Source organism: Chlorocebus sabaeus, chromosome 21, assembly GCF_047675955.1.
Source record: "Chlorocebus sabaeus isolate Y175 chromosome 21, mChlSab1.0.hap1, whole genome shotgun sequence".
Lineage (NCBI taxonomy): Eukaryota > Metazoa > Chordata > Mammalia > Primates > Cercopithecidae > Chlorocebus > Chlorocebus sabaeus.
The window spans coordinates 8,814,342-8,839,028 of NC_132924.1; the positions used below are offsets into that span (position 1 = coordinate 8,814,342).

The 24,687-nt window shown below is 40.7% G+C and overlaps 1 pseudogene; it reads right to left on the minus strand.

Moving 5' to 3' along the window:
- Positions 1 to 20,873: 20,873 nt before the first annotated feature.
- Positions 20,874 to 24,211, minus strand: LOC119623815 (ribosome-binding protein 1 pseudogene; annotated as a pseudogene).
- Between the last annotated feature and the right edge of the window lie 476 nt (positions 24,212 to 24,687).

The window sequence follows — 24,687 nt, forward strand, 5'->3', positions numbered from 1 at the left end:
GCATCCTCATGAATGACTCATTTGATTTGAAAACAATCCTACCATTCAGAACGCAGCATGTTGTCTTCCTGGACCACATCTAAGTATTACATCAATAAAGTCACTCTCTACTGAAAAGAGGATGGAAATTAACAGATTAGATCATGTAAAAAAGTGAAAGTTCAAGAATCTGTGCCAGGTAGTGTTTTGTCATTATCAGGTTAATGATGACAAAGACAACAGAATAAACACATGCAAAACTTTATGAGTTTATGGTTATGTCTAAATGTAACTAAATAGGTGACTGAATATGGAGGTATCGGCTATGCTGATTCAGTTTACAAGTCATCTTGAATGCCTACATACTTAATTTTGTATTCTTTACTGAAAACAATTCATTCAGCAATTTCAGGCCAGTGTTATTTGCTAGGAAACATCAACCTTTGTTGACCAGAACAAATGCATTTGGAAAAATAATTCCATTTAACACGTAACTTCATGCAATCACTTTTCTTTTTTTTTCAAGCTCATCAGAATACTAGTTTGATCACCATACTAGTTTGATTAGCAGATAAATTATTTGAATCATGTTTGCAGGTTAACTTTTGTTTTATTATTTCAATGGAGAAAGAAGCATGTTTATATATTTATGTAAAAAAGAGAGGCATTTTTATACATTTTGGAGGATATGTAGTGAAAAGTGTCTGACTCCTGATTCAAAATAAAAATGATAAAATATAGCTATAACTTAGAATTACAATATTTGTAAAATCTATTTGACTTCGAATTATTACTGGAAAGTACATTAATTAAAGAAATAGTATACTGAGTTTCAACCAAACTCCTACAATATGTTTTGAGTGAATTAAAATGTGTCTTACAACAAATATATTTTATGAAAATCTACCAAGAAGTATATATTGATATATTCTAAACAGTAATTTGTTGATAAATTACATTTTGAAATCAAACTTTAAAAAATTGATTTATTTTGTTCAAAAAATAATTATCTCAAAAATTATTGAGCACTTTGAATGAAATCGTGATCTCTGAGCAGAGTTATGTGGTACTCCAACACTAGGCCATACTTAATGCAGATATGCCCCTGCTGAATCATCTTTACATGCTTCTGAGGAACAAGATTGATCCTTGGATTGTTTTAATTAATTCATTGGACTATAAATACTTTATAACAAAAATTTTGCATGTAAATTATAAATATCAACTTTTTGTTTTTTCTTTCTTGTATTATCCTAGAGTGTTTTCTCCTTTATACTATCCTTAAGTCAACCTCAAAATTGACTCAGAAACCTCGAGATTTGGTGTCGAAGTTACCCTAGCACAATAAAATAAGCCAGAGAGCTCTCATTCTTTTTCCACTTTCTGAAACATTGCATATATCAAAATTTGAATCATATTTGAAAAATATATAGAGGCTCAGTCACATTTTTATTTCTCATGAATAAATTCTAATAATGTATACCTTTCTAGACTACTGCTTTTTAATAATTTCAAATTTAACAAAAGTACAGCATTTAGCATGATCTTAAAGTTTATCTATAATTGTGACATATTTTTCATTCTCTATATAATAATTTATGGTTTGTCTATAATGTTGAAAAATATTATTTTAAAAGTGTTATCTAAAGCTTTGCATTTGATGTTGATCTTTTATATTTTACATATTGTGGCATTTTTGTTTTCTCTAACTTTATATTTGCTTAATTGCTTTTCTAACTTTCTAAGTTGAATTGTGAACCTGTCTTCCTATACTCTAATGATATGAGCAATTTTTTTTTTTTTTTTTTTTTTTTTTTTTTGGACACAGAGTCTTGCTCTGTCGCCCAGGCTGGAGTTCAGTGGCGCGATCTCCACTCACTGCAAGCTCCACCCCCTGGGTTCACGCCATTCTCCCTCCTCAGCCTCCCGTGTAGCTGAGACTACAGGCGCCCGCCACCGCACCCAGCTTTTTTTTTTTTTTTTTGTACTTTTAGTAGAGACGAGGTTTCACAGTGTTAGCCAGGATGGTCTCCATCTCCTGACCTCGTGATCCGCCCGTCTCGGCCTCCCAAAGTGCTGGGATTACAGGCGTGAGCCACCGCGCCCGGCCTGATATGAGCATTTTAATCTATACTTTTTTATACATGTCTGTATCAGTATGTTAAAAACATACTATAACACATGTTTTGTTTCTCAGGGTCAATCACATTTCTTGTTCTCTTAAGAATGACTGGCATAGCCTGAGGAGCAAAGTGAGACTCATGTCTCTATAAAAACTAAAAATCCAAAAATTAGCGAGGTACAGGAGGAGCGTGTGTCTGTAGTCCCAGCAACTTAGGAGGCTGAGGCAGGAGGACTCACGGAGCCTGGGATTTCGATGCTGCAGTGAGTTATAATCATGCCACTACATTGCAACTGAGGTAACAGAGTAAGATCCTGTTTAAAACAAACAAACAAAAAAAGATTTTAAACTTTAAAAAATGGGTTATTTTTCTTTTTATTTTAGCTGTCTCATTTTTATTGAGTTCTAATTTTATTGTATTGTTGGCAGAAACATGTTCTATAATTTTGTTTCCTTTTTTTGTTGAGAACTTCATGTGGTGAGTTTTTGGTAAATACTGTTTATTTGCATAAAAAATGTATTACCCCTCAAATTCGGATTGCCAATAGTGTCATTCAAATGCTCTCTCACAAAATTTTTTCTTGTTTTAAATGTATTTAAGTTAAATGTAATGTTGGGTAGAGTTACCATATGCACTCACTCTATATGTAATTTCTCCGTTTATTAACATCTTGCAAGAGTGCAGTACATTCGTGACAACTGATGAACCAATACTGATAAATTATTAACTGATGCTCATAGTATTCGCCAGGGTTCATACTTTCTGTTGTACAAGGATGGATTTTTTCAAATACATAATGTTCTATATCAACTATTTCAAAATCATACAGATAATTTCACTGCTCTAAAGTCTCCCTATGCTCCACGTATTCTTCATCTCTCCCTGCCCCTAGACCCTGGCAACCACTAATCTTTTTACTCTCTACAGTTTTGCTTTATTCGTTGAAATCAAACAGAATGTAGCCTTTTCAAACTGGCTTCCTTCACACAGCAATATGCATTTGGGGTTCCTCCATGTGTTCCATGGGTTAATTGCCCACTTCTTTTTAACAATAAATAATATTGCATTTTATGGGTGTGCTACACTTTGCTTACTCACCTACTGAAGGATACCTTCGTTGCTTCTAATTTTTAGCAATTATGAATAAAGCAACTATAAACATTTATTCACAGGTTTTCACATGAACACACAGTTTTCAACTCATTTGTATAAATACCTAAGAGTATGGTTGCTGAATGGTAAGACTGTCTCTAAAGGACCTGCGTCATCTGCACTCCTACAGCCATGAGGAGGGATCCTGCTGCTCACCATCCTCACCAATATTTGGTGGTATTCACGTTTTGGATTTTATCCAATCTAATAGGCATATAGTGGCACTTCATTGTTTTAATTTGCCAATTCCTAATTAAATATGACTTGAGCATCCTTTCATGTGCTTGTGACCTGTTTACCTTTGATCTGTGTATGGTCTTTAGTATGTACTCAGAACTTTTGCTCAATTTTAAATTAGATTGTTTGAAAAAGCGTTCTTTTAATATTTTATATTTGCACATATTATCTTCCAGTCTGTGACTTGCCTTTTCATTCTCTTAACAGTGTCTTTCACGGAGTACTTTTTAATTTGAATAAAATCAAACTTTTTTCTTTCTGAGATTATTGCTGCTTGTATAATAATAATATCTTATTATTATTGTGTTGTATCTTAAAAGTCAGCATCCTACCTACTGGTCACCTACAATTTCCCCTATGTTATCTACTAGAAGTTTTACAATATTGTGCCTTACTTTTAGTTCTATGATTCAATTTGTTTTTAATTTTTGTAATGTTACTTTTTATAAATTTGTTAATTTTGAGGCTGTTAATTTTTCTGTTAGAAATTTTTGTGTTAGATTCACTTTCTTGGAAGTGGATGCCAGTTGTTCCAGCATCACTTGTTGAAATGACTGTCCTTTCTGAGTTGCCTTTGCTGCTTAATGATAAATTTACTCTATTTGTATGTATCTATATCTGAGCTTTCTATTCTGATTCACTGATTTCTTCGCACATTTTATTGATAATATATTTGTATTTATTTGCAATATACTTATACTTTCATCTCATTTTTAATAAAAATTATACTTGTCCCCACCTTGTTCTTAAGTATTATACATACTTTTCCTTGTCCAAAGTGAATCTTAAACATTACTTCACCCGAAAAATAAACTTTAAGCAAACCAACATTTCTAGTTTTGTTTCCAGAATAAAGCCATCCACCTTACATTTTATTTTTGTCAAGTATTTTCTTTCTTTATAATATACTTCAAAACCAAAAATTATGCATCATTGTTACTTATGCAGTCAATTCTTAATTGTACTTACAGTTTTTACTATTTAATAGTTCATTGCTTATTTCAGCCCATTCCAATCTGGGTTTACTTCTCTGTTTTCTTAGATAAATCCTTTTCTCCTTATTTCAGCAAGCATATGTATGTGTGTGATGAATTTTCTTAACGTTTGTTATCTAAAAATGCTTTTATTATACTTGTTCTATTCAAAGATAATTTACGCAGTTGTAAATTCATAAAACAGCATTCTCTCGAACACAAAACTTTTTCCTCGGCCAAGCGTAGTGGCTCACACCTGTAATCCCAACGCTGTCGGAGGCGTAGGCAAATGGATCACCTAAGGTCAGGACTTGGAGACCGGCCTCGCCAACATGGTGAAACCTTGTCTCTACTAAAAATAAAAATAGCTTGGTGTGGTGGCACACACCTATAGGCCCAGTTATTCATGAGGCTGAGGCAGAAGAATTGCTTGAACCCAAGAAGCAGAGGCTGCACTGAGCCTAGATCATGCCCTTGCACTCCAGACTGGGCAAGTGTGTCAGACTCTGTCTCCAAAAAAAAAAAAAAAAAAAAAAAAAGCTCCATTTTTTCTGCTACTACTCTTTTGAGGAGTATTCTATCAGTCTAATTCAGGGGTCAGCAAACTTTGTGTAAAAGTCTCTGGAATTGCTGGGTTTTTGGTCTGGCTGATCTCAAGAACGAAGCTGCGGACACTCGCGGTGAGTGTTATAGTTCTTAAAGATAGTGCAGCCGAAGTTTGTTCCTTCAGATATTCAAGTGTATCCGGAGTTTCTTGCTTCAAGTGTGTTCGTGGCCTCGTTAGCTTCAGAAGTTAAAATGCAGACCTCCGTGGTTGAGTGTTACCGCTCCTAATCACCTCCCTACAAACCCAAAAAATCACGAGCATCAAGATTTATTTAGAAAAGGGAAAAAACAAACTTCTCTCTCTTTTGGAAAAACACCCCTTAAAACTGCTGCTGCCACTGGTGGCCTGCTTTTATTGCCTTATTTGGCCCCACCTACATCCTGCTGATTGGTCCATTTTACAGACAGCTGATTGGTCCATTTTACAGAGTGCTGATTGGTCCATTTTACAGAGTGCTGATTGGTCCGTTTTGACAGAGTGCTGATTGGTGGGTTTACAAACCTTTAGCTAGACACAGAGTGCTGATTGGAGCATTTACAATCCTTTAGCTAGACAGAAAAGCTCTCTAAGTCCCGCTGGGACTGGGAAGGCCAGCTAGCTTCACCTCTCATAAAGACATAAACAGTAAATATTTTAGGTTTTGCAGGCCTAATGGTTTCTTCCACAACTACCCAAATCTGCCTTTGTAGCACAAAAACAACCAGTCAATAAAATCTTGTTCACAAAAACAGGCAGCAGATTGCTGATCCCATTGAATTGATTGGTTTTTTTTGTTTTGTTTTGTTTTGTTTTTTTGTACTCGATGTGCCTTTTGTCACTGATTTTTAAGAGTTTCACTTTGTAATCCTAGCACTTTGGGAGGCCAAGGTGGGTGGATCACAAGGTTAGGAGATGGAGGCCATCCTGGCTAACAGGGTGAAACCCGGTCTCTACTAAAAATACAAAAAATTAGCCGGGCCTAGTGGCAGGCACCTGTAGTCCCAGCTACTCAGGAGGCTGAGGCAGAAGAATGGCGTGAACCCATGAGGCGGAGCTTGTAGTGAGCAGAGATTGCACCATTGCACTCTAGCCTGGGTGGCAGAGTGACACTCCATCTCAAAAAAAAAAAAGATTTTCACTTTGTATATCAAGTTAGATACATTGTATTTGTGAGAGGAGGTCTGTGGACCAATAAAAACTAGTTGGGATTAGAATGATACAGATTAAAAAAAGTGACCAACAACGATGCTCCAGAAACGATGATGACATTAAGGAGAGCTGAGTGAGTGACAGTGAGCAGACTTGTTGAGGGCCAGCTGTCACTTGGAATTAGGTGAATTGCATTGGATGAGAGTTGACAATTGTCTGGAACTGGAAACCTAATTTCTCTTCCAATAGCATGATTTTACCCAAGACCTAAGAATATATATGGTGGCTTGGGAGGGTGGAGGGGCATGCTAGATAAAATGATTGAGTTTAAATCAGAAATGACTGGAGAAAAAATAAAACTAAGATTGGCTATGATCACCTTTTCTGACACGACACGTGAGGAATTTAAAAGTAATATCAGAAAACCAATAGAAAAGAAAATAGGTAAAAATGCCCATACCACTCTTTTTATAGCTTAATAATGCAAGTTGCTTCTGATCAGAGGTATACTTTTTCAGATGGTCATATGTGTTTGAATATGTACTCCAGCTCATAAAATATATCTTGTTTTCAAACATATAGTATACCTCTGCTCTAGATATCCTTAATTTATTTGTTCTATAGAATTAAATAGAGGCAATATGGTATATTTGTAAACGTCACTAATTTTAGAGTCCTAAGTGTTATGCTTGAACTCTCACTCAGCAATTAATTAGAATATCATTCATTCTTTCATTCAGAAATGAATTTTGTGAACAAATGCAAATTGTGATCCAAACTTAGTAATTGGTGATGCCTACAATGATGCATTAGAGAACACACTGCCTTCCTGGGTATTAATTACCATGAGAGAGCAAGACAAGGAAATTAGAAATTACGTGGGAGAAAAATTGATGACTTTAAAGGGAACAATCAAATTGCTATAGAAACACATGCGATAATATCGCCTCTAAGTAGTTCAGAGATTTCTTCAAGGAAATGACAATTAAGGTGGTTCTGAATTATCATCAAAATTTTAAAGAGAGGGGAGAGAATATTTAGTGAGGTTATTTGAGTTATTCAAATGAAACTATTCCAATGAGATCATGTCCAATGTGATGATTAATTTTATGTGTCAATTTGGCTGGGACACAGTGCCCAGCTCTGTGGTCAAAGATTCTTCTGGATGTTTCTCTGAAGGTGCTTTTGGATGAGATTAACATTTAAGTTGGTAGACTTTGAGTAAAGAAAACTGCCCTCTACAATATGGGTAGGCCTTAACAAATCAGGTGAAGACCTGAACAGAACAAAAGATTGACATACTCCAGTAATGGAAATGTTGCCATCAGATTGCCTTTTGCTTTGAGCTCCAATATGAGCTCTTCCTCAGTCTCTAACTGGCTGGCCCATCCTGAAGATTCTGCACTTGCCACCCACCATAATCACATGAAACAATTCTGTAAATGTATTTCTATACATTTACACATACTACTGGTACTGTTTCTCTGGAGAACTCTCACTGATACAACCAAAGAAACTGTGCAGGTAATGGTGGGGATGGTGCTAAGTGACTAGACTTAAGAGATAAGATAACCCCTACAACACACAATTTACCCATGTCATTAACTTTCACATGTACCTCTTGAACCTAAAATAAAAGTTGGAAAAAAGAAAAAAAGATAAGCTTAACCTTATAGTAGATTGCATAGGATGGAGGAAGAGATAAGAGATGAAACAGTCAAAGAGAATGCTTACATTCTTGGCTTGGGTCAGTTGGATAAGTTATAATTTTTTTTTTTTTTTTTTTTTTTACTTAAATAGGGGACATACAAAATAATGAAAGCTGGCCGGGCGTGCTGGCTCATGCCTGTAATCCGAGCACTTTGGGAAGCCGAGGTGGGCGGATAATGAGGTCAGGAGATCAAGACCATCCTGGCCAATACGGTGAAAGCCCGTCTCTACTAAAAATACAAAAATGTTAGCCAGGCATGGTGGTGCACGCCTGGAGTCCCAGCTACTTGGGAGGCTGAGGCAGGAGAATCACTTGAACCCAGGAGGTGGAGACTGCAGTGAGCCAAGATCATGGCACTGCACTGCAGCTTGGTGATAGAGGGAGGGAAAGGAAAGGAAAGGAGAGGAGAGGGAGAGGGAGAGGGAGGAAGGGAGGAAGGGAGGAAGGGAGGAAAGGAGGAAGGGAGGAAGGGAGGAAGGGAGGAAGGGAGGAAGGAAGGAAGGAAAGAAGAAAGAAAGAAAGAAAAGAAAGAGAAAGAAAAGAAAGAGAAAGAAAGAAAGAGAGAAAGAAAAGAAGAAAGAAAAGAAAGGAAAGAAAGGAAGCTGAAAGTATCAAGGAAGGAATAAGTTTTGCTTCAGGATTCTGTTTATGTCAGCAATGAGACCAAGATGTTTGGAATTTGATTCAATGTTCCAAGCATGAAAGAATTCTGAGACATGGTCAGAGATTTCAGAGTCAAGTGGTATCCTCTGTCATTATTTCATGTTGTAAGAGTCACATTTTTAAACTCAGATTTTATAATTAAGTGGGGATAACACCAATCTTAAATGGTATCTGCATTAAATTTTCCAGTTTGCACATGGCTTTGATATTCACTGTAGGGCCAAACAAAAACATTGAAGAGAAAGGACTTGTTAAACTGCAAATGCCACTGAGTGAAAGTTTTACCTTCATAAAATGGAGCTTTCTTAAACTATAAGAAAGTTATGATATGATTCCTTTAAAAAAAACCAACAACATAGCAATGATAAACAGACAATGTTATCAGTCTAATGGATTTTGAACCTTGCTGGATGGGACAAGGAGAGGGCCACTGATAATAAAATCCATGCCAGGCAATAGGCTGTGTTCTGATTGGCACAGAAGGCTGCCTAAGAAAGATCTGAGAAGGGCATTGGTTTTAGTGATCTGCTTCTGAGGTCCACCTACTGACTGGAATGTATGGAATTTAAATTATATTCAAAACCAGTAAAGATCAAAGAAGTAAGAACTTATTTACGGCCCATTCTTAAGGAAATACCACACATTTGCAAATTGATATTTGAAAGTGGAATTGCCCAAATTAATGCATGATTCAACAGCAGGAGATGCAGTATTTAGGCATCTGAGTACACAGTTTAATACATTATTTCATGAAATATTAATATTATGACATTAATTTAAATTGATTTAGATACACAAACTGTAATAGGGGCAAAAAATTAAATGTTATTACCAAGTCATCACACATTGCTCTACACGGAGCTGCTGCCAGGAAAAGCACATATTAAAATCTAATTTCACATCTTCATTAATGAACTGAGTCAGTGAGAGATTAATGAAATCCTGAGAAAATAATAAATCAGTAAACATATTTAATGATCAGGGATACATAGTACAAAAGGTCTTTTATGATTAAGATACAAAACAAGGCAACCTGTAAAGGTACACAGAGTGCATTAAGTAAAAAAAAAAAAATACAAAAAACAAAAGAAGCAAAACAAAAAGCAACTACAGTTCCTATACCATTTCTGAACAAGATACAAATCATATTGAAAGCATATGACCTCATAGCTTGTTATGCTTGAGCATATATTTGCTTTTCTCAAGCCCTGACTCCCAATGTCCTTATTGTCTATTTTCTCTGAAAAATAAATCTTATCCTAAATTTTCAGCCACCTAATGGAATCTTTCTCGAAACGGATAGAACAAATATGAACTGGTTCTATCTCCCAACTGGTTTGGGTTATTTACCTTAAGTGGAGACATTTTTGGTTACTAAACAGGAACTGTTTCAGTTTAAAGTAGATTGCATCTGGTTACTTTCTATAGAGAGGAAATTTTCAATTCCTCAGTGTCCCCTGCTTCCTACCGCCCCATACACACAGGCATACGTTCAGCAGGATTAAGTTACCACTAATTGGTTAGGTACAAGAAAAGTAATAAGGTTAAAATTTACAGACATATATTCTGAAAAACATGCTATGTAAATTTTAGAAAAAAACTCATGTGTCTCTTTCCTTAATTTTTTAAAATTATTTTATTTGTTTTAATTTTTTTTCTCTATTACTCAATTGCCCAGGGCTCCCTATGAGTTCTATTCTCATAGTCACAGCCTGAGACCCAGGGCAGATGCTACAATACTCTTTTTCTCCTACTGTATCTTATACTATTTTTTCCCTTCTCACTGGCTAGCATGCTCAGGGTCCATGTTTTATTCATTTTTAAAATTATAGGGCCCAAGAGGAATTCCCCACAGAACAACACAGTGACTGTGGCAGATCATGACCAGACTGCTTCATCAGGTAAGACCAGATCCATCCCACCTCACTGGGTGGGGCCTCCCTGAGGTAATTTCATCAACTCCAGCCAGGAGTTTATGAACAGGGGCTGAAACAGAGCCCTGGGAGGGAAGGGTAGCTGTGGTTTCTGTGGATCAGTGGACTTAGTCTTTCCTTCCTGCTGGCTATGAAGAGTCTGGGCAGTCTAGATGACAGGGATTCCCCACATTGTAGCACACCTGCCCTGCCAAGGGAAAGCCAGCCTCCTTCTTTAAGTGGGTCCCTGATCCCTTGCCTCCTGACTATGTAAGACCTCCAAACAGGGGTTGCCAGACACATCATACAGGAGAATTCCAGCTGGCATCATGTCAGTGCCCCTCTGGGATGGAGCTCCAGGAGGAAGGAGCAGGCAACCATCTTTGCTGTTCTGCAGCCTCTACTGGTGATACCTCCAGGTGTAGGAGAGACCCAAGTGAACAGGCTCTGGAGTGGATCCACAGCAAACCAGAGAAGCCCTACAGAAGAGGGGCCTGATTGTTAAAAGAAAAACAAACAAACAGAAAGCAGCAACAATAACCTCATCAACAAAAAACACCTGAGAAAAAACCTCATCCAAAAGTCAGCAGACTCAAAGATCAAAGGTAGATAAATCCACAAAGATGATAAAGAATCAATACAAAAATGCTGAAAACTCAAAAACCCAGAGTGTCTCTTGTCCTCCAAATGATTGCAGCACCTCTCCAGCAAGGGCAGAAAACTGAACTGAGACTGAGATGGATGAACTGACAACAGCAGACTTCTAAAGGTGGGTAATAACAAACTTCGCTGAGCTAAAGCAACGTGTTCTAACCCAGTGCAAAAAAGCTAAGAACCATGATAAATCAATACAGGAAGTGGTAACCAGAATAACCAGTGTAGAGCAAAACATAAATGACCTGATGGAACCAAAAAACACAAGAACTTCACAATGCAACCACAAGTATCAATACTCAAACAGACCTAGCACAGGAAAGAATATCAGAGCTCGAAGAGTATCATGCTGAAATAAGGCAGGCAGACAAGATTAGATTTAAAAAGAAAGAAAAGAAACAAACAAAACCTCTGAGAACTATGGGATCGCATAGAAAGACCAAACCTGTAACTGACTGGAGTACCTAAAAGATACAGTGGAGAATGGAACCAAGTTGGAAAACACACTTCAGGATATAAGCCAGGACAACTTCTCCAACCTAGCAAGACAGGTCAACATTCAAATTCAGAACACACAGAGAATCTCAATAAGATATTCCATGAGAAGGAAGATCAACCCCATGACACCTAGTCATCAGATTCTCCAAGGTAAAAATGAAGGAAATAAGGCTAAGAGCAGCTACAGAGAAATGCCAGGTCAGCTACAAAGGGAAGTTCATTAGATAAACAGTGAACCTCTCAGCAGGAATCCTAGCATCCCAGAGAGATTGGGGGCCAATATTCAACATTCTTAAAGAAAAGAATTTCCAATTCAGAATTTCATATCCAGCCAAACTAAGCTTCATATGCAAAGCAGAAATAAAATCCTTTTCAGACAAGCAAATGCGGAGAGAATTTGTCATCACCAGGCCTCCTTGCAAGAACTCCCAAAGGAATCACTAAATATGGGTAGGAAAAACCATTACCAGACACTACAAAGACACACTGAAGTACACAGACCAACAACACTATTAATCAACTACATCAACAAATCTGCAAAATAACCAGCTAGCATCATGATGACAGGATCAAATTCACACATAACAATGTTAACTTTAAATGCTAATAAGCTAAATGCCCCAATTAAAATACACAGAATGGCAAACTGGATAAAGACTCAAGACCCATCAGTATGCTGTATTCAAGAGAGCCATCTTACGTGCAAACACAGACAGGCTAAAAATAAAGAGATAGAGGAAACTTTACCAAGCAAATGGAAAATAGAAAAAAAAAAAAAGCAGTGGTTGCAATCCTAGTTTCTGACGAAACAGACTACAAACCAACAGAGATCAAAAAAGACAAAGAAGGGCATTATATAATCGTGAAGGGTTCAATTCAACAGGAAGAGCTAACTATCCTAAATATATTTATATCAAATACAGGTACACCCAGATTCATAAACAAATTCTTAGAGACCTGTAAAGAGACATAGACTCACACACAATAATAGTGGGAGATTTTAACAACTCACTGTCAAAGAATTAGACAGATCATTGAGACAGAAAATTAACAAAGATATTCAGGACTTGAACTCAGCTCTGGATCAAGTGGACCTGATAGATACCTGTAGAACTTTCCACCCAACAACAGAATATACATTATTCTCATTGCCACATGGCATTTACTCTAAAATTAATCACATAATTGGAAGCATAGCACTCCTCAGCAAATGCAAGAGGTATTACACTACCTGACTTCAAACTATAATACAAGGCTACAATAACCAAAATAGCCTGGTACAAAAACAGACACACAGACCAATAGAACAGAATAGATAACTCAGCAATAAGACCATGCATCTACAACCATCTGATCTTTGACAAACCTGACAAAAATAAGCAATGGGGAAAGGATTTCCTATGAATAAATGGTGCTGGGAAAACCAGCTAGCTATATGCAGAAAATTGAAACTGGACCACTTTCTTACACCTTATATAAAAATTAACTCAAGATGGAATAAAGACTTAAATGTAAAACCCAAAACTATAAAAACCCTATAAAATATCTGGGCAATACCATTCAGGACATAGGCACAGGTGAAGACTTCATGATGAAAATGTCAAAAGCAATTGCAACAAAAGCAAACATTAACAAGTGGAATCTGATTAAACTAAAGAGCTTCTCCACAGCAAAAGAAATTATCATCAGAGTGAACAGACAACCTACAGAATGGGAGAAAATATTTGCGATTTATCCATCTGACAAATGTTTAATGTCAAAAATCTACAAGGAACATAAACAAATTTGTAAGAAAAAAACAAATAACCCCATTAAAAAGTGGGCAAAGGACATGAACAGACACTTCTCAAGATGTGTCCAACAAACATAAAGAAAAGCTCAACATCACTGATCATTAGAGAAATGCAAATCAAAACCACAACAACATTCCATCTCACACTAGTCAGAATGGAGATTATTAAAAAGTCAAGAAATAATAGATGAATGTTTTTACATTGTTGGTGGGAATGTAAATTATTTCAACCATTGTGAAAGACAGTGTAGCAATTCCTCAAAGATCTAGAACCAGAAATACCATTTGACCCAGCAATCCCATTACTGGGTATAAACCCAAAGGAATATAAATATTTCTATTATAAAGATACAAGCACATACACAATAGCAAAGACATGGAATGAACCTAGGTGCCCATCAATGGTGGACTGGATAAAGAAATTGTGGTACATATATTCCCTGGAATACTATGCAACCAAAACAAGGAAAGAGATCATGTCCTTTGCAGTGAGATGGATGGAGCTGGGAACAATTATCTTCACCAAAGTAATGCAGGAGTAAAAAACCAAACACCACATGTTCTCACTTGTAAGTGGTAGCCGAACAGTGAGAACACAAAAACACAGGGAGGTGAACAACACACACTGAGTCCTGTCAGGGGGCAGGGGAAAGAAGAGCATCAAGCAAAATAGCAAATACTTGCTTAGCTTAATACCTGGGTGATGGGTTGATTGGTACAGCAAACTACTGTCACAGGTCCTCACTTCACCAGCTGGAAACCACTGTGGCAGTGGCGCCTTCTGCCTGAGTATTGCTTATGCCTCCTGGGTCCATTCCACCTACTTGGCCTGACAGGCTGTGCTTGGCTTGAACTACTGGCCCAGATCTCACCCCTGCCAAGGATAAGCCATGTGCGGAGTAGTGAGGGGTGTGTGAGTAACTGAGCATGGGGTGCCGCCACTGCACAAAGCCAGGCACACTGGCTGCCACAGTGGGGCAGGCAGTTCCAGATGCTGGCACACATGCTAGTTCCATGTAAGGCTACAGGTGGACCAGATGTACTGCACGTAGCATCTGCTGTGGGCACCCACATCTGGACGAGGAGAATGCAGTGGCTCCCAGAGACTTGGACACATCAGGAACTGTAAAACCCCAAAGAGAATGCAACAGCCCTGGCTCAGGGAGCCTCTAGGTCTGGGCTCTTGAAAGGGCTGCAACTCTTCTCTCCTTGTCGCCCACAATGTGGCAAGTGTTGGGGGCATGTTTCAGCCCTGTTCTGTTACAGCTCTTTTAGTCCTGCCCTTTGGTTGGTCCTGAGTTCTTGTCCCACATCCAGGAAGAATGAGGTACACAGACAACTGAAGGGTGAACATGGCAGAGAAGAGCATCACTGAGCAGCATAGTTATGAGGAGACCTGCAGCGGTTTGCTTCCTTCTGCAGGCAGGTGGTCTCAAAGTTTCTGCAGCCCTCAGCAAAGAGGAGACCCAGGGTAGGTAAATCTTATTTGCAGGCAGGTAGGTCTGTCATCTCTACAAACCCCAGCAGAGAGGAAACCCAGAGTGGGTAGCTCGTATCTGCAAGCAGGTTGTCCTGTTGTCTACAGGATTCTGGCTCAGTCCAGATTTTTATGGGCTTCAGAGGGGATCAAGTGCATGCTGATTGGTCCATGGGTGGCCACAAGTGCGCCCAGAAAAAAACACCATAAGTTCTCACTTCAGTCTGCAGAACTGACAGCCCAGCCTCCAGGCTGCCTACAGGCCATTCCTGCCTTAAAGGTTTGGGCTTCACTGGTTACCTGCCTCTTTTCACCCAGGACCCTGTTTGCCTTCTGCCACCATCAAGCTGCTGTCCATGGCGCCCAGGCTCTTTGTGCTGAGAGGTGCCTTCAGGCTCACGCCAAGCTGACCTCAGCCCCACCTCAGCCTCCCTCCTATGCTTGTCAGTGCCCAAAGTCCGGAGGGAGACAGAGGGAGCAGGGGTCTGTCATGTCAGCACTGTCCCGAGAGTGTGCACGCCTGGCCAGATCATGACGGTATCTGTGCTAGGCCTCAACTTTGCTCCAAAATCAGACTAGGCACCGGAGCAGGGAGAGGTCAGGCAGCAGGAGCGGGCACTTCTGAGCCTGTGGGACAGGAGGACTTCCTGGGTCTCCAAGAGTGCAGAGATTCCCGGTTGCAGCCACAGCTAGACAGCGGCTGCTGCATCTGGGAGGCTGGGTCTCCCAACTCACCAATTCGGAAAGGGGATCAGCTGCCACCTGTTCTCTGCTCCCTCTGGCTCCATGGAGAACATAGCCCATGGCACACATCCTCCACTGCAGCCAGCATCATGACAGTGGCTACTCCAGCTAGGCCACCACTGCCATGACCACCATGGCACATGTTTACCTATGTAACAAACCTGTACATCCTGCAGAGACCCTTCTGCTGTTAAAGCTTGAAACTTACATTTGTTTTATCTGAGTTCCTTCCTCAGGAAATGACCTTCAGGCCTCTCCTAAAAAGTATCAAAGAACTGAAACCAGATCACCACACCAGATGCCAGAACCCTCACTCACCATGGTTGCTTGCTTGCCCCTCCAGAGTTTCTGTTTCCTTACCCATTGTTACATTTCTTGCCTGATATACAAACCTCTAGCTTTAGTTGGTCAAGGAGATGAATTTGAGACTTGAACTCCCATCTCCTTGGCTGCAGCACCCAATTAAAGCCTTCTTCCTTGGCAATACTCGACTTTTCAGTGATTAGCTTTCTGTGTGGCAGGCAGCAGGACCTAGACAGAACCTCCTGTGTTTTGATAACATGATTAAGGTGTCCCTTTAAATCATGTATCTTAACATCATTTCATCAATTTTTCAGGCAGCTTCTTCCGTTTCAACACTGGCTCATTGTTGAAACTCCCAGATAACAAATAATCAAGGCATGCAGATTTCATTAAAAAACATACACATTTTTATTATAGCGATCTAGACATATTTTTATTAGAAATTTGTACCACTGTGTGCTTGTGGTAAATAAACACTAACTGGGAAAGCTCATAGAGTTGTTGGGTGTATGCTCTGAGCTTTTAACACATAGCATGACATTACAGGCAGTATCAGAGCATTTTTTGAAATGACCTCTCATCCCCTACTAAAATGTTCATAAAGGATAATGTACAAATTGAAAACAGACAAATGATTACAAAGTGAAAACAACATGTGATTATCGTCTTAGTAGAGAAATAGAACATACCAGCTCTTCTGCAGATTTACAGTGATGATCATTACCCTGGCCCTCCACAATGTGAGCATCATTCTGAGTCCTAACACATTAATAATTGTTCTTTTATATTTCTACATAAATAAAATCATACACCATGTACTCATTTCTGTCCACTTTATTTTGTTTAATATTATTTTTGTACCTTTCATTTATGGCATTTCATATAGCAATAATCCGTTCCTTTTAAATACTGTATACAATTTTGTTGAATGAATATGCCACGGCTTATTTAAATATTTTATTTGTGATGGCTTTTAGATTATTTTCACTTGGGACTATTAGAACTAAAGGAGCTATGAGTATTTCTGTATTATCTCTTGAAATACACATATATGGTGTTTTTTAAAAAAAAATTTAGACAAATAAGTGAAATTGCTGTGTTATAGTCAACTTTGATTAATAATGCCAAATGATTTTTCTCAGTGATTTTATATCAATTTATACAGTCACCAGCAATATATGGGCTTTCAGTTGCTTCCTATTACTGGCCTATTTAGTACTGTCGATCATTTTGACATTTTGATGCATATAAAGTGACATTAAGTTATGGTTTTCATTTGTATTTTTAAGAGTTTTAGTAAGCATGAGGATACTGGGCATTGACCATTTGTATGTTATTTTTGCAAAGTTTCTGTTCACATTTCTTGCTCATTTCTAAACTCTGAATGTAATTTTTTGTTAGTTTCATGTTCACCATTTTTTTAAGTCCATAATTTACCTTTTCACTCTCTAGAAAATGAATTTTGATTAACAGAAGTTTCTAATTTTAATGTAATCTTATTTATTACTCCTTTTCTTTATAGTTGGTGGGTTATTTTGTTATGCTTAACTCTGTTTAAAAACTCCTTAATACAATTAATGATGGTATGCTCCAATATTATCTTTCTTATTGTTTTACTTTTCACGTTTGGATTACTAATTCAGGTTTTTTTTGTTTTTTTTTTTTTGAGATGGAGTCTCCCTCTGCCGCCCAGGCTGGAGTGCAGCGGCCCGATTTCTGCTCACTGAAATCCCCGCCCCCCGCCCCCTTCCCCCCGCCACCCCCCCGCCCCACCCAGGTTCACGCCATTCTCTTGCCTCAGCCTCCCGTGTAGCTGGGACTACAGACGCCTGCTACCATGCTTGGCTAATTTTTTTTTTGTATTTTTAGTAGAGACAGGGTTTCACCGTGTCAGCCAGGATGGTCTCAATCTCCTGACCTTGTGATCCGCCCCTCTTGGCCTCCCAAAGTGCTGGGATTACAGGCTTCAGCCACCACACCTGGCCACTAATTCAGGTTTAATTAATTTTTGTGTTCAATATTATGTAAGGGATCTACTGTCATTTTTTAAAAAAATTTTCTGTATTGAGAGGTGACAATGTACTAGCAGTCCTCACTCTCAGTGCCTCCTTGGCCTCCGCATCCACTCTGGTGGTGCCTGAGGAGCCCTTCAGCCTGCCACAGCACTGTGGGAGCCCCTCTCTGGGCTGGCTGAGGCTGGAGCTACCTCCCTCTGCCTGCTGGGAGGTGTGGAGCGAGAGGCGCCGGCGGAACTGGGGCTCCGGGTGGCTCTCGCGGGCTAGTGCCAGTTCCAGTGTGAGTTCCCACAGGCACGGGCACGGGCTTGGGTTTGGCGGGCCACACACAGGGTGGCCGCCTGGCACCACCTGCCCAGGACAGTGAGGGGCTTAGCAACCAGGCAAGCAGCCGCAGAGGTTGTCCCAGGTCCCCCAGCAGTGCCGGCCCACTGGCACTACACTCAAATTCTAGTGGGGTTTAGCTGCCTCCCCACGGGCAGGGCTTGGGACCGCAGCCCGCCATGTCTGAGCTCCCCTGCTGTGGTGGGCTTATGCGCATCCTGAGCCTCCCAGATGGGCGCCGCCCCCTGTTCCATGACGCCCAGTCTCATCTACAGCCCAAGGCCTGAGGAATGCAGGCTCGGCTAGGAACTGGCGGGCAGCTCTGCCTGCAGGCCCGGGGCAGGATCCACTAGGTGAAGCCAACATCCTGAACCTGATGAGGACTCAGAGAGATTTTATATCTAGCCAGAGGATTGTATGTGTACCAATCAGCACTCTGTATCTAGCTAACCTAGTGGGGACTTGGAGAATTTTTCCCTCTAGCACTCTGTATGTAGCTCAAGGATTATAAATACACCAATCAGCACTCTGTGTCCAGCTCAGGGTTTGTAAATACACCAATCAGCACTCTGTGTCTAGCTCAAGGTTTGTGAATACACCAGTTGGTACTCTGTATCTAGTTAACCTGGTGGAGACTTGAAGGACTAGCACTCTGTGACTCTGTGTCTAGTTCAAGGATTGCAAATGCACTGATCAGCACTCTGTGTCTAGCTCAGGGTTTGTAAATACACCAATCAGTACTCTGTGTCTAGCTCAAGATTTGTAAATACAGCAATTGGTACTCTGTATCTAGTTAACTCTGTATCTAGCTCTAGCTAGCACTCTGTGACTCTGTGTAGCTCAAGGATTGTAAATACACCAATCAGCACTCTCTCAAAATGGACCAATCAGCTCTCTGTAAAATAGACCAGTCAGCAGGATGTGGGTGGGGTCAGATAATGGAATAAAGCAGGCTGTCCTAGCCAGCAGTGGCAACGTGCTTGGGTCCCCTTCCACGCTGTGGAACTTTTGTTCTTTTGCTCTGTGCAATAAATCTTGCTGCTGCTCACTCTTTGGGTCCACACTGCCTTTAAGGGCTGTAACACTCACCATGAAGGTCTGCAGCTTCACTCCCAAAGGCAGCAAGACCACAAACTCACCGGAAAGAATGAACAACTCCAGACGTGCTGCTTTTAAGAGCTGTAACACTGACCGATTCTAAAATCTATCTGGAAATCTAAAGGACTAAGAATAGTTAAGACATGCATGAAGAATAAAGACAGAAGATTCAGTCACTTGATAGTAAAACTTATTTTAACCTATGATAATTTACTGTGCTGATGATTCAAAAATAAACCAATAAAATCAAAGAAAGTCCAGAAATAAACGCCTCCATGTAAGTACTCTATTTAGGACAAACGTGAAAGTGTGGACCAGCGGTAACCAATGTTCTTTTCAACAAATTATGGTGAATTTTGGCACAACAGAATTACACTGAGTCACTGTAGGAGCTCAAAGAGAAAGGCCCAGGCTGCTGAAGATGCCCCCGGCTCCCGCGGGCCCTCCTTGGACCTGGTTTCTAAGTTGAGGGAGGCTAAGGAGACATCGAGCATGCTGCAGGCCAAATGTGACCAGCACCACAGCATCCTGGTGGAGATGGAGGGGATGCTCAGAGACCTGCAGAAGAGCCTGGAGGAGAAGGAGCAGGTGTCCAGGGCCAAAGTAGGCGCCACACAGGAGGTACTCGAGAAGTCACCTGTCAGTGAAACATCTCAAAGATACTGTAGAGAAGCTAAAAGCAGAACTTGAAAGTTCAGACCAGGTGAGGTAGCACAAGTCACATTTGGAGGCAGAGCTGGAGAAGCACATGGCAGGCCCCAACGCTGTGCCAGAAGGTCTGCAGCTTCACTCCCAAAGGCAGTAAGACCACAAACCCACCGGGAAGAATGAACAACTCCAGACGTGCTGCCTTTAAGAACTGTAACACTGACCACGAAGGTCTGTGGCTTCACTCCTGACAGCGAGACCACGAACCCCCCAGAAGGAAGAAGTTCCAGACACATCTGAACGTCTGAAGGAACAAACTCCAGACACACCATCCTTAAGAACTGTACCACTCACCGCGAGGGTCTGTGTCTTCATTCTTGAAGTCAGTGAGACCAAGAACCCACCAGTTCTGGACACAGTATTCCTACCTTCTTCCCCCCCTACCCCCCTGCCACCACGGTCACCAACGTTGGTTTTAATGCCATCAACGCTCAGGAGGTCGCAGGTCAGTTCTGGTTTGCAATGTCTAGGGGTGAGTGGCTGTGGCCTCCAGTCAGTCCCACAGCCTTCCAGAACTCGCTGCCTGGTCCTGCCCACCTCCCACTCCGCTCCACTGAAAAAGGAAAAAATGATTGCATCAACAGACAGACCCCAGAGCTCCTGGCCTCCCACACACCCTGCAGGGACTGTCAGAGTCAACGAGGGCTTTGGCGTCACTCAGCGGTGGCCTGGGGCTGTGCCCAAGATCGTGTTTATCAAATGTGACAGAGGTTCGTTTACAAATGGGGGATCAGGAAGGTCTACTTCTCTGACTTCAAGACACTCTCAAATCTCTAATTCATTCTTTCGGAGCTACGGAAAGTTGGGCCTGGATAACACTGTAGGTTGGTTGGTTGATACGTAAGAAATGTGTATGACATTTTGGTAAGTCTGACAGTAACTTCTTTTTCCACAGAGGAGACCCAGACAGAGGTGCCCTCCTTTGAGCTGCTGCTGTCCTCTGTCTTTTCCAGCTGTTCCTACAGCTTCTTCACTGTGTCCCTCTCTCTTGCCAGCTGCTCATCCCAGACCCAATCCCTTGGGTCATCTTCAGAAGCTCCTGCAGCTTGGTGGCGGTACGGCCCAGGTCAGTCGTTAACTACTTCTCTTTTTATAATCTCTCCTTCAGCTGCACGGCCTCCTCCATTTCTGAAGACTCCAGGTGGCAGGCTGTGCGGAGCTTTTCCAATTCTTCTTGTAACCAACACACTGAGGCCTGAGCAGCCTCAAACTCGACCGTGAGCTTCTGCCGCTCCCTCTGCTTGTCCTCCGGGTTGGCTTCTATCTGCTCTAGCTGCGTCTTTAGCTGAACGGGGTCGTGCTCGGCTAGGAGGTTTGGGGGTAAGTCTGGGGAGGCAACTGGGGCCCCTGCTAGGTCACCATCCCCCACGTGGCTCTTAATTTCACTCAACTGCTGCCTGAGCAGGACGAGCACATCCTTCTGTTTCTGGGCTTCGCTCTTGGCTGCATCCCGCTGAGATTGAGATTCTAGTAGAAGTTGCCTCAACCCCACCACTTCCATGGCATAGTTGTGGCACAGAGCTGGGGGCTGCCATGTACTTCTCCAGCTCTGCCTCCAAATGCGACGTGTGCTGCCTCACCTGGTCTGAACTTTCAAGTTCTCCTTTTAGCTTCTCTACAGTATCTTTGAGATGTTTCACTGACAGGTGACTTCTCGAGTACCTCCTGTGTGGCGCCTACTTTGGCCCTGGACACCTGCTCCTTCTCCTCCAGGCTCTTCTGCAGGTCTCTGAGCATCCCCTCCATCTCCACCAGGATGCTGTGGTGCTGGTCACATTTGGCCTGCAGCGTGCTCGATGTCTCCTTAGCCTCCCTCAACTTAGAAACCAGGTCCAAGGAGGGCCCGCGGGAGCTGGGGCGTCTTCAGCAGCCTGGGCCTTTCTCTTTGAGCTCCTACAGTGACTCAGTGTAATTCTGTTTTGCGAAAATCCACCATAATTTGTTGAAAAGAACATTGGTTACCACTGGTCCACACTTTCACGTTTGTCCTAAATAGAGTACTTACATGGAGGCGTTTATTTCTGGACTTTCTTTGATCTTATTGGTTTATTTTTGAATCAACAGCACAGTAAATTATCATAGCTTAAAATAAGTTTTACTATCAAGTGATTAAATCTTCTGTCTTTTTTCTTCATGCATGTCTTAACTATTCTTAGTCCTTTAGATTTCCAGATAGATTTTAGAATCGGTTTCCAGTGTCCACACATACAAAGAGAATATTGGACTTTTCATAGAATGACATTGTGTGTACAAATCAATTTTGGGAGAACAAACATCTTTATAAGCAGCAGTTTTAGGTTTACAACAAAATTGAGACAAGTTACAGAAATTGCCCATATACCTCTGACCCCACATATGCACACTTTCCCCATTGTCAACATTCTCTACCATTCGTCACAACTGATGTGAATCAACACCGACACATCATTATCATGCAGAGTTCATGGTTTATGTAGGTTTCACGCTTGTACTCATTCTGTACATTTGGACAAACTTACAGTGACATATATCCACCATTAAAGTATTGTACAGGGCAGTTTCACTGCCCTGAAACTCTTCTGTGCTCCACTTACTCATCTCTCCCTTTCCTTGACTCCTGGCAAGCACTGATTATTTTACTGTCTCCATAGTTTCCCTTTTCCAGAATGTCATATAGTTGGAATTTTAAAGTATGTATCCTTTTCAGATGGGCTTATTTAACTTAATAGCATGGATCTGAGTTTCCCCCATTTCTTTTCATGGCTTGATAGCTTACTTATTTTAAAATCCGAGGAACATTTTATCATTTGAATGTACCGCAGTTTATTTATCCATTTGTCTACTGAAGGACGTCTTGATTGCTTCCAGCATTTGGCAATTATGAATAAAGCTGCTGTAAACATCTTGTGTAGGTTTATGTGTAGATAAATGTTGGCAGCTCCTTTGGGTAGATACCAAGGAGTGTGATTGCTGAATTGCATGATAATATGTTTAGTGTGAAGTAAAATGAACACAGTGGCTATAGTGAGTGATCACAGGGTCACTCACTGTGGCCAATGAGTTAATTTTTTCCATTATTCCCAGGAGAGCAGCTCCAGAGGAATATCCTGTTTGCACCTCTGAGCTAAGATGGTTCCTGTAACCCTGTGTCTGGAGCTGAAATAACATGACAGAAAACTCCTCCCACTACCCTCCTGAAAGGCTTCCAACAGACTTCTGGTTTGGGGTTGGAAAATACCAAACCAATCAGGACTGAATGAATTTGAGTTATTCATTTGCATATACAGACCTGATTGAGAGCTGGAGCAGGAACTTTCCCTCTTTAAGCCAGACACCCGGCTGGGCGCGGTGGCTCAGGCCTGTAATCCCAGCACTTTGGGAGGCGGAGGCGGGCGGATCACGAGGTCAGGAGATCAAGACTCTCCTGGCTAACACAGTGAAACCCCGTCTCTACTAAAAAATACAAAAAACTAGCCGGGCGAGGTGGTAGGTGACTGTAGTCCCAGCTACTCGGGAGGCTGAGGCAGGAGAGTGGCGTAAACCCGGGAGGTGGAGCTTGCAGTAAGCTGAGATCCGGCCACTGCACTCCAGCCTGGGCGACAGAGCGGGACTCCGTCTCAAAAAAACAAAAAACAACAACAAACAAACAAAAACAAATAAAAACAAACTTAGCCAGACGTGGTGGCAGGCGCCTGTAGTCCCAGCTACTCTGGAGGCTGAGGCAGGAGAATGGCGTGAACTCGGGAGGCGGAGCTTCCAGTGAGCCCAGTTCGCGCCACTGCACTCCAGCCTGGGCGACAAAGAGAGACTCTGTCTCAAAAAACAAAAAAAAAAAGCCATACACCCTCTTTATCTCCAGAGTGCACTCTTGTTTTATTTTGGAAGCAGCATCTCTCTGATCAACAGATTTGTTATTATTATTAGAAAATAAAACACTTCTTTATTTTTCCTCTGCAAACCTCGTGGTCTTTTGTTAACATTAGTTTTATAAGAAATTTCCAAATTATCTTCTAAAGAGGTCATGCCATTTTGCATTCCCACTTCCATTGAATGAAAGTTCCTGTTGCTCCACAACTTTATCAGAACTTGGTGCGGTCAATGTTCTGGATTTTGGCCTTTCTAATAGGTGCATAGTGGTACCTCATTTTTACTTTAATTTCTACATCCCTGATGCCATATGATGTGATGTGAAACATCTTTTCCTACGTTTATTTTCCATCTGTATATCTGCTTTGGTGTGGTGTATAATGCTGAACCTTTTAATCAATGAAATTTGATATGCATATAGGTTTTGATTTAGTTTCTATCAATATATTTTTTAAGCATTTTGAGTGGAATCTTGTCCATGTTTTATGTATCTGTTTCTTGAAAGATGCTTCTGAAACTATTATAAATGGCATTGTTTAAGATATTGTTTTCTGTTGTTTTGTACTTCTGTATAGATGTGTATGATTTTTATGTATAGAACTTATATACATAAATGGATATGTGTATAATAAACATTATATATATTTTATTGTATATGTCATCTAATATACTTTATATGTAATATATGTTATATACAATTTTTTTCTTTTGTGAGGTTGGCCCTAATATTTCAAATCTTTT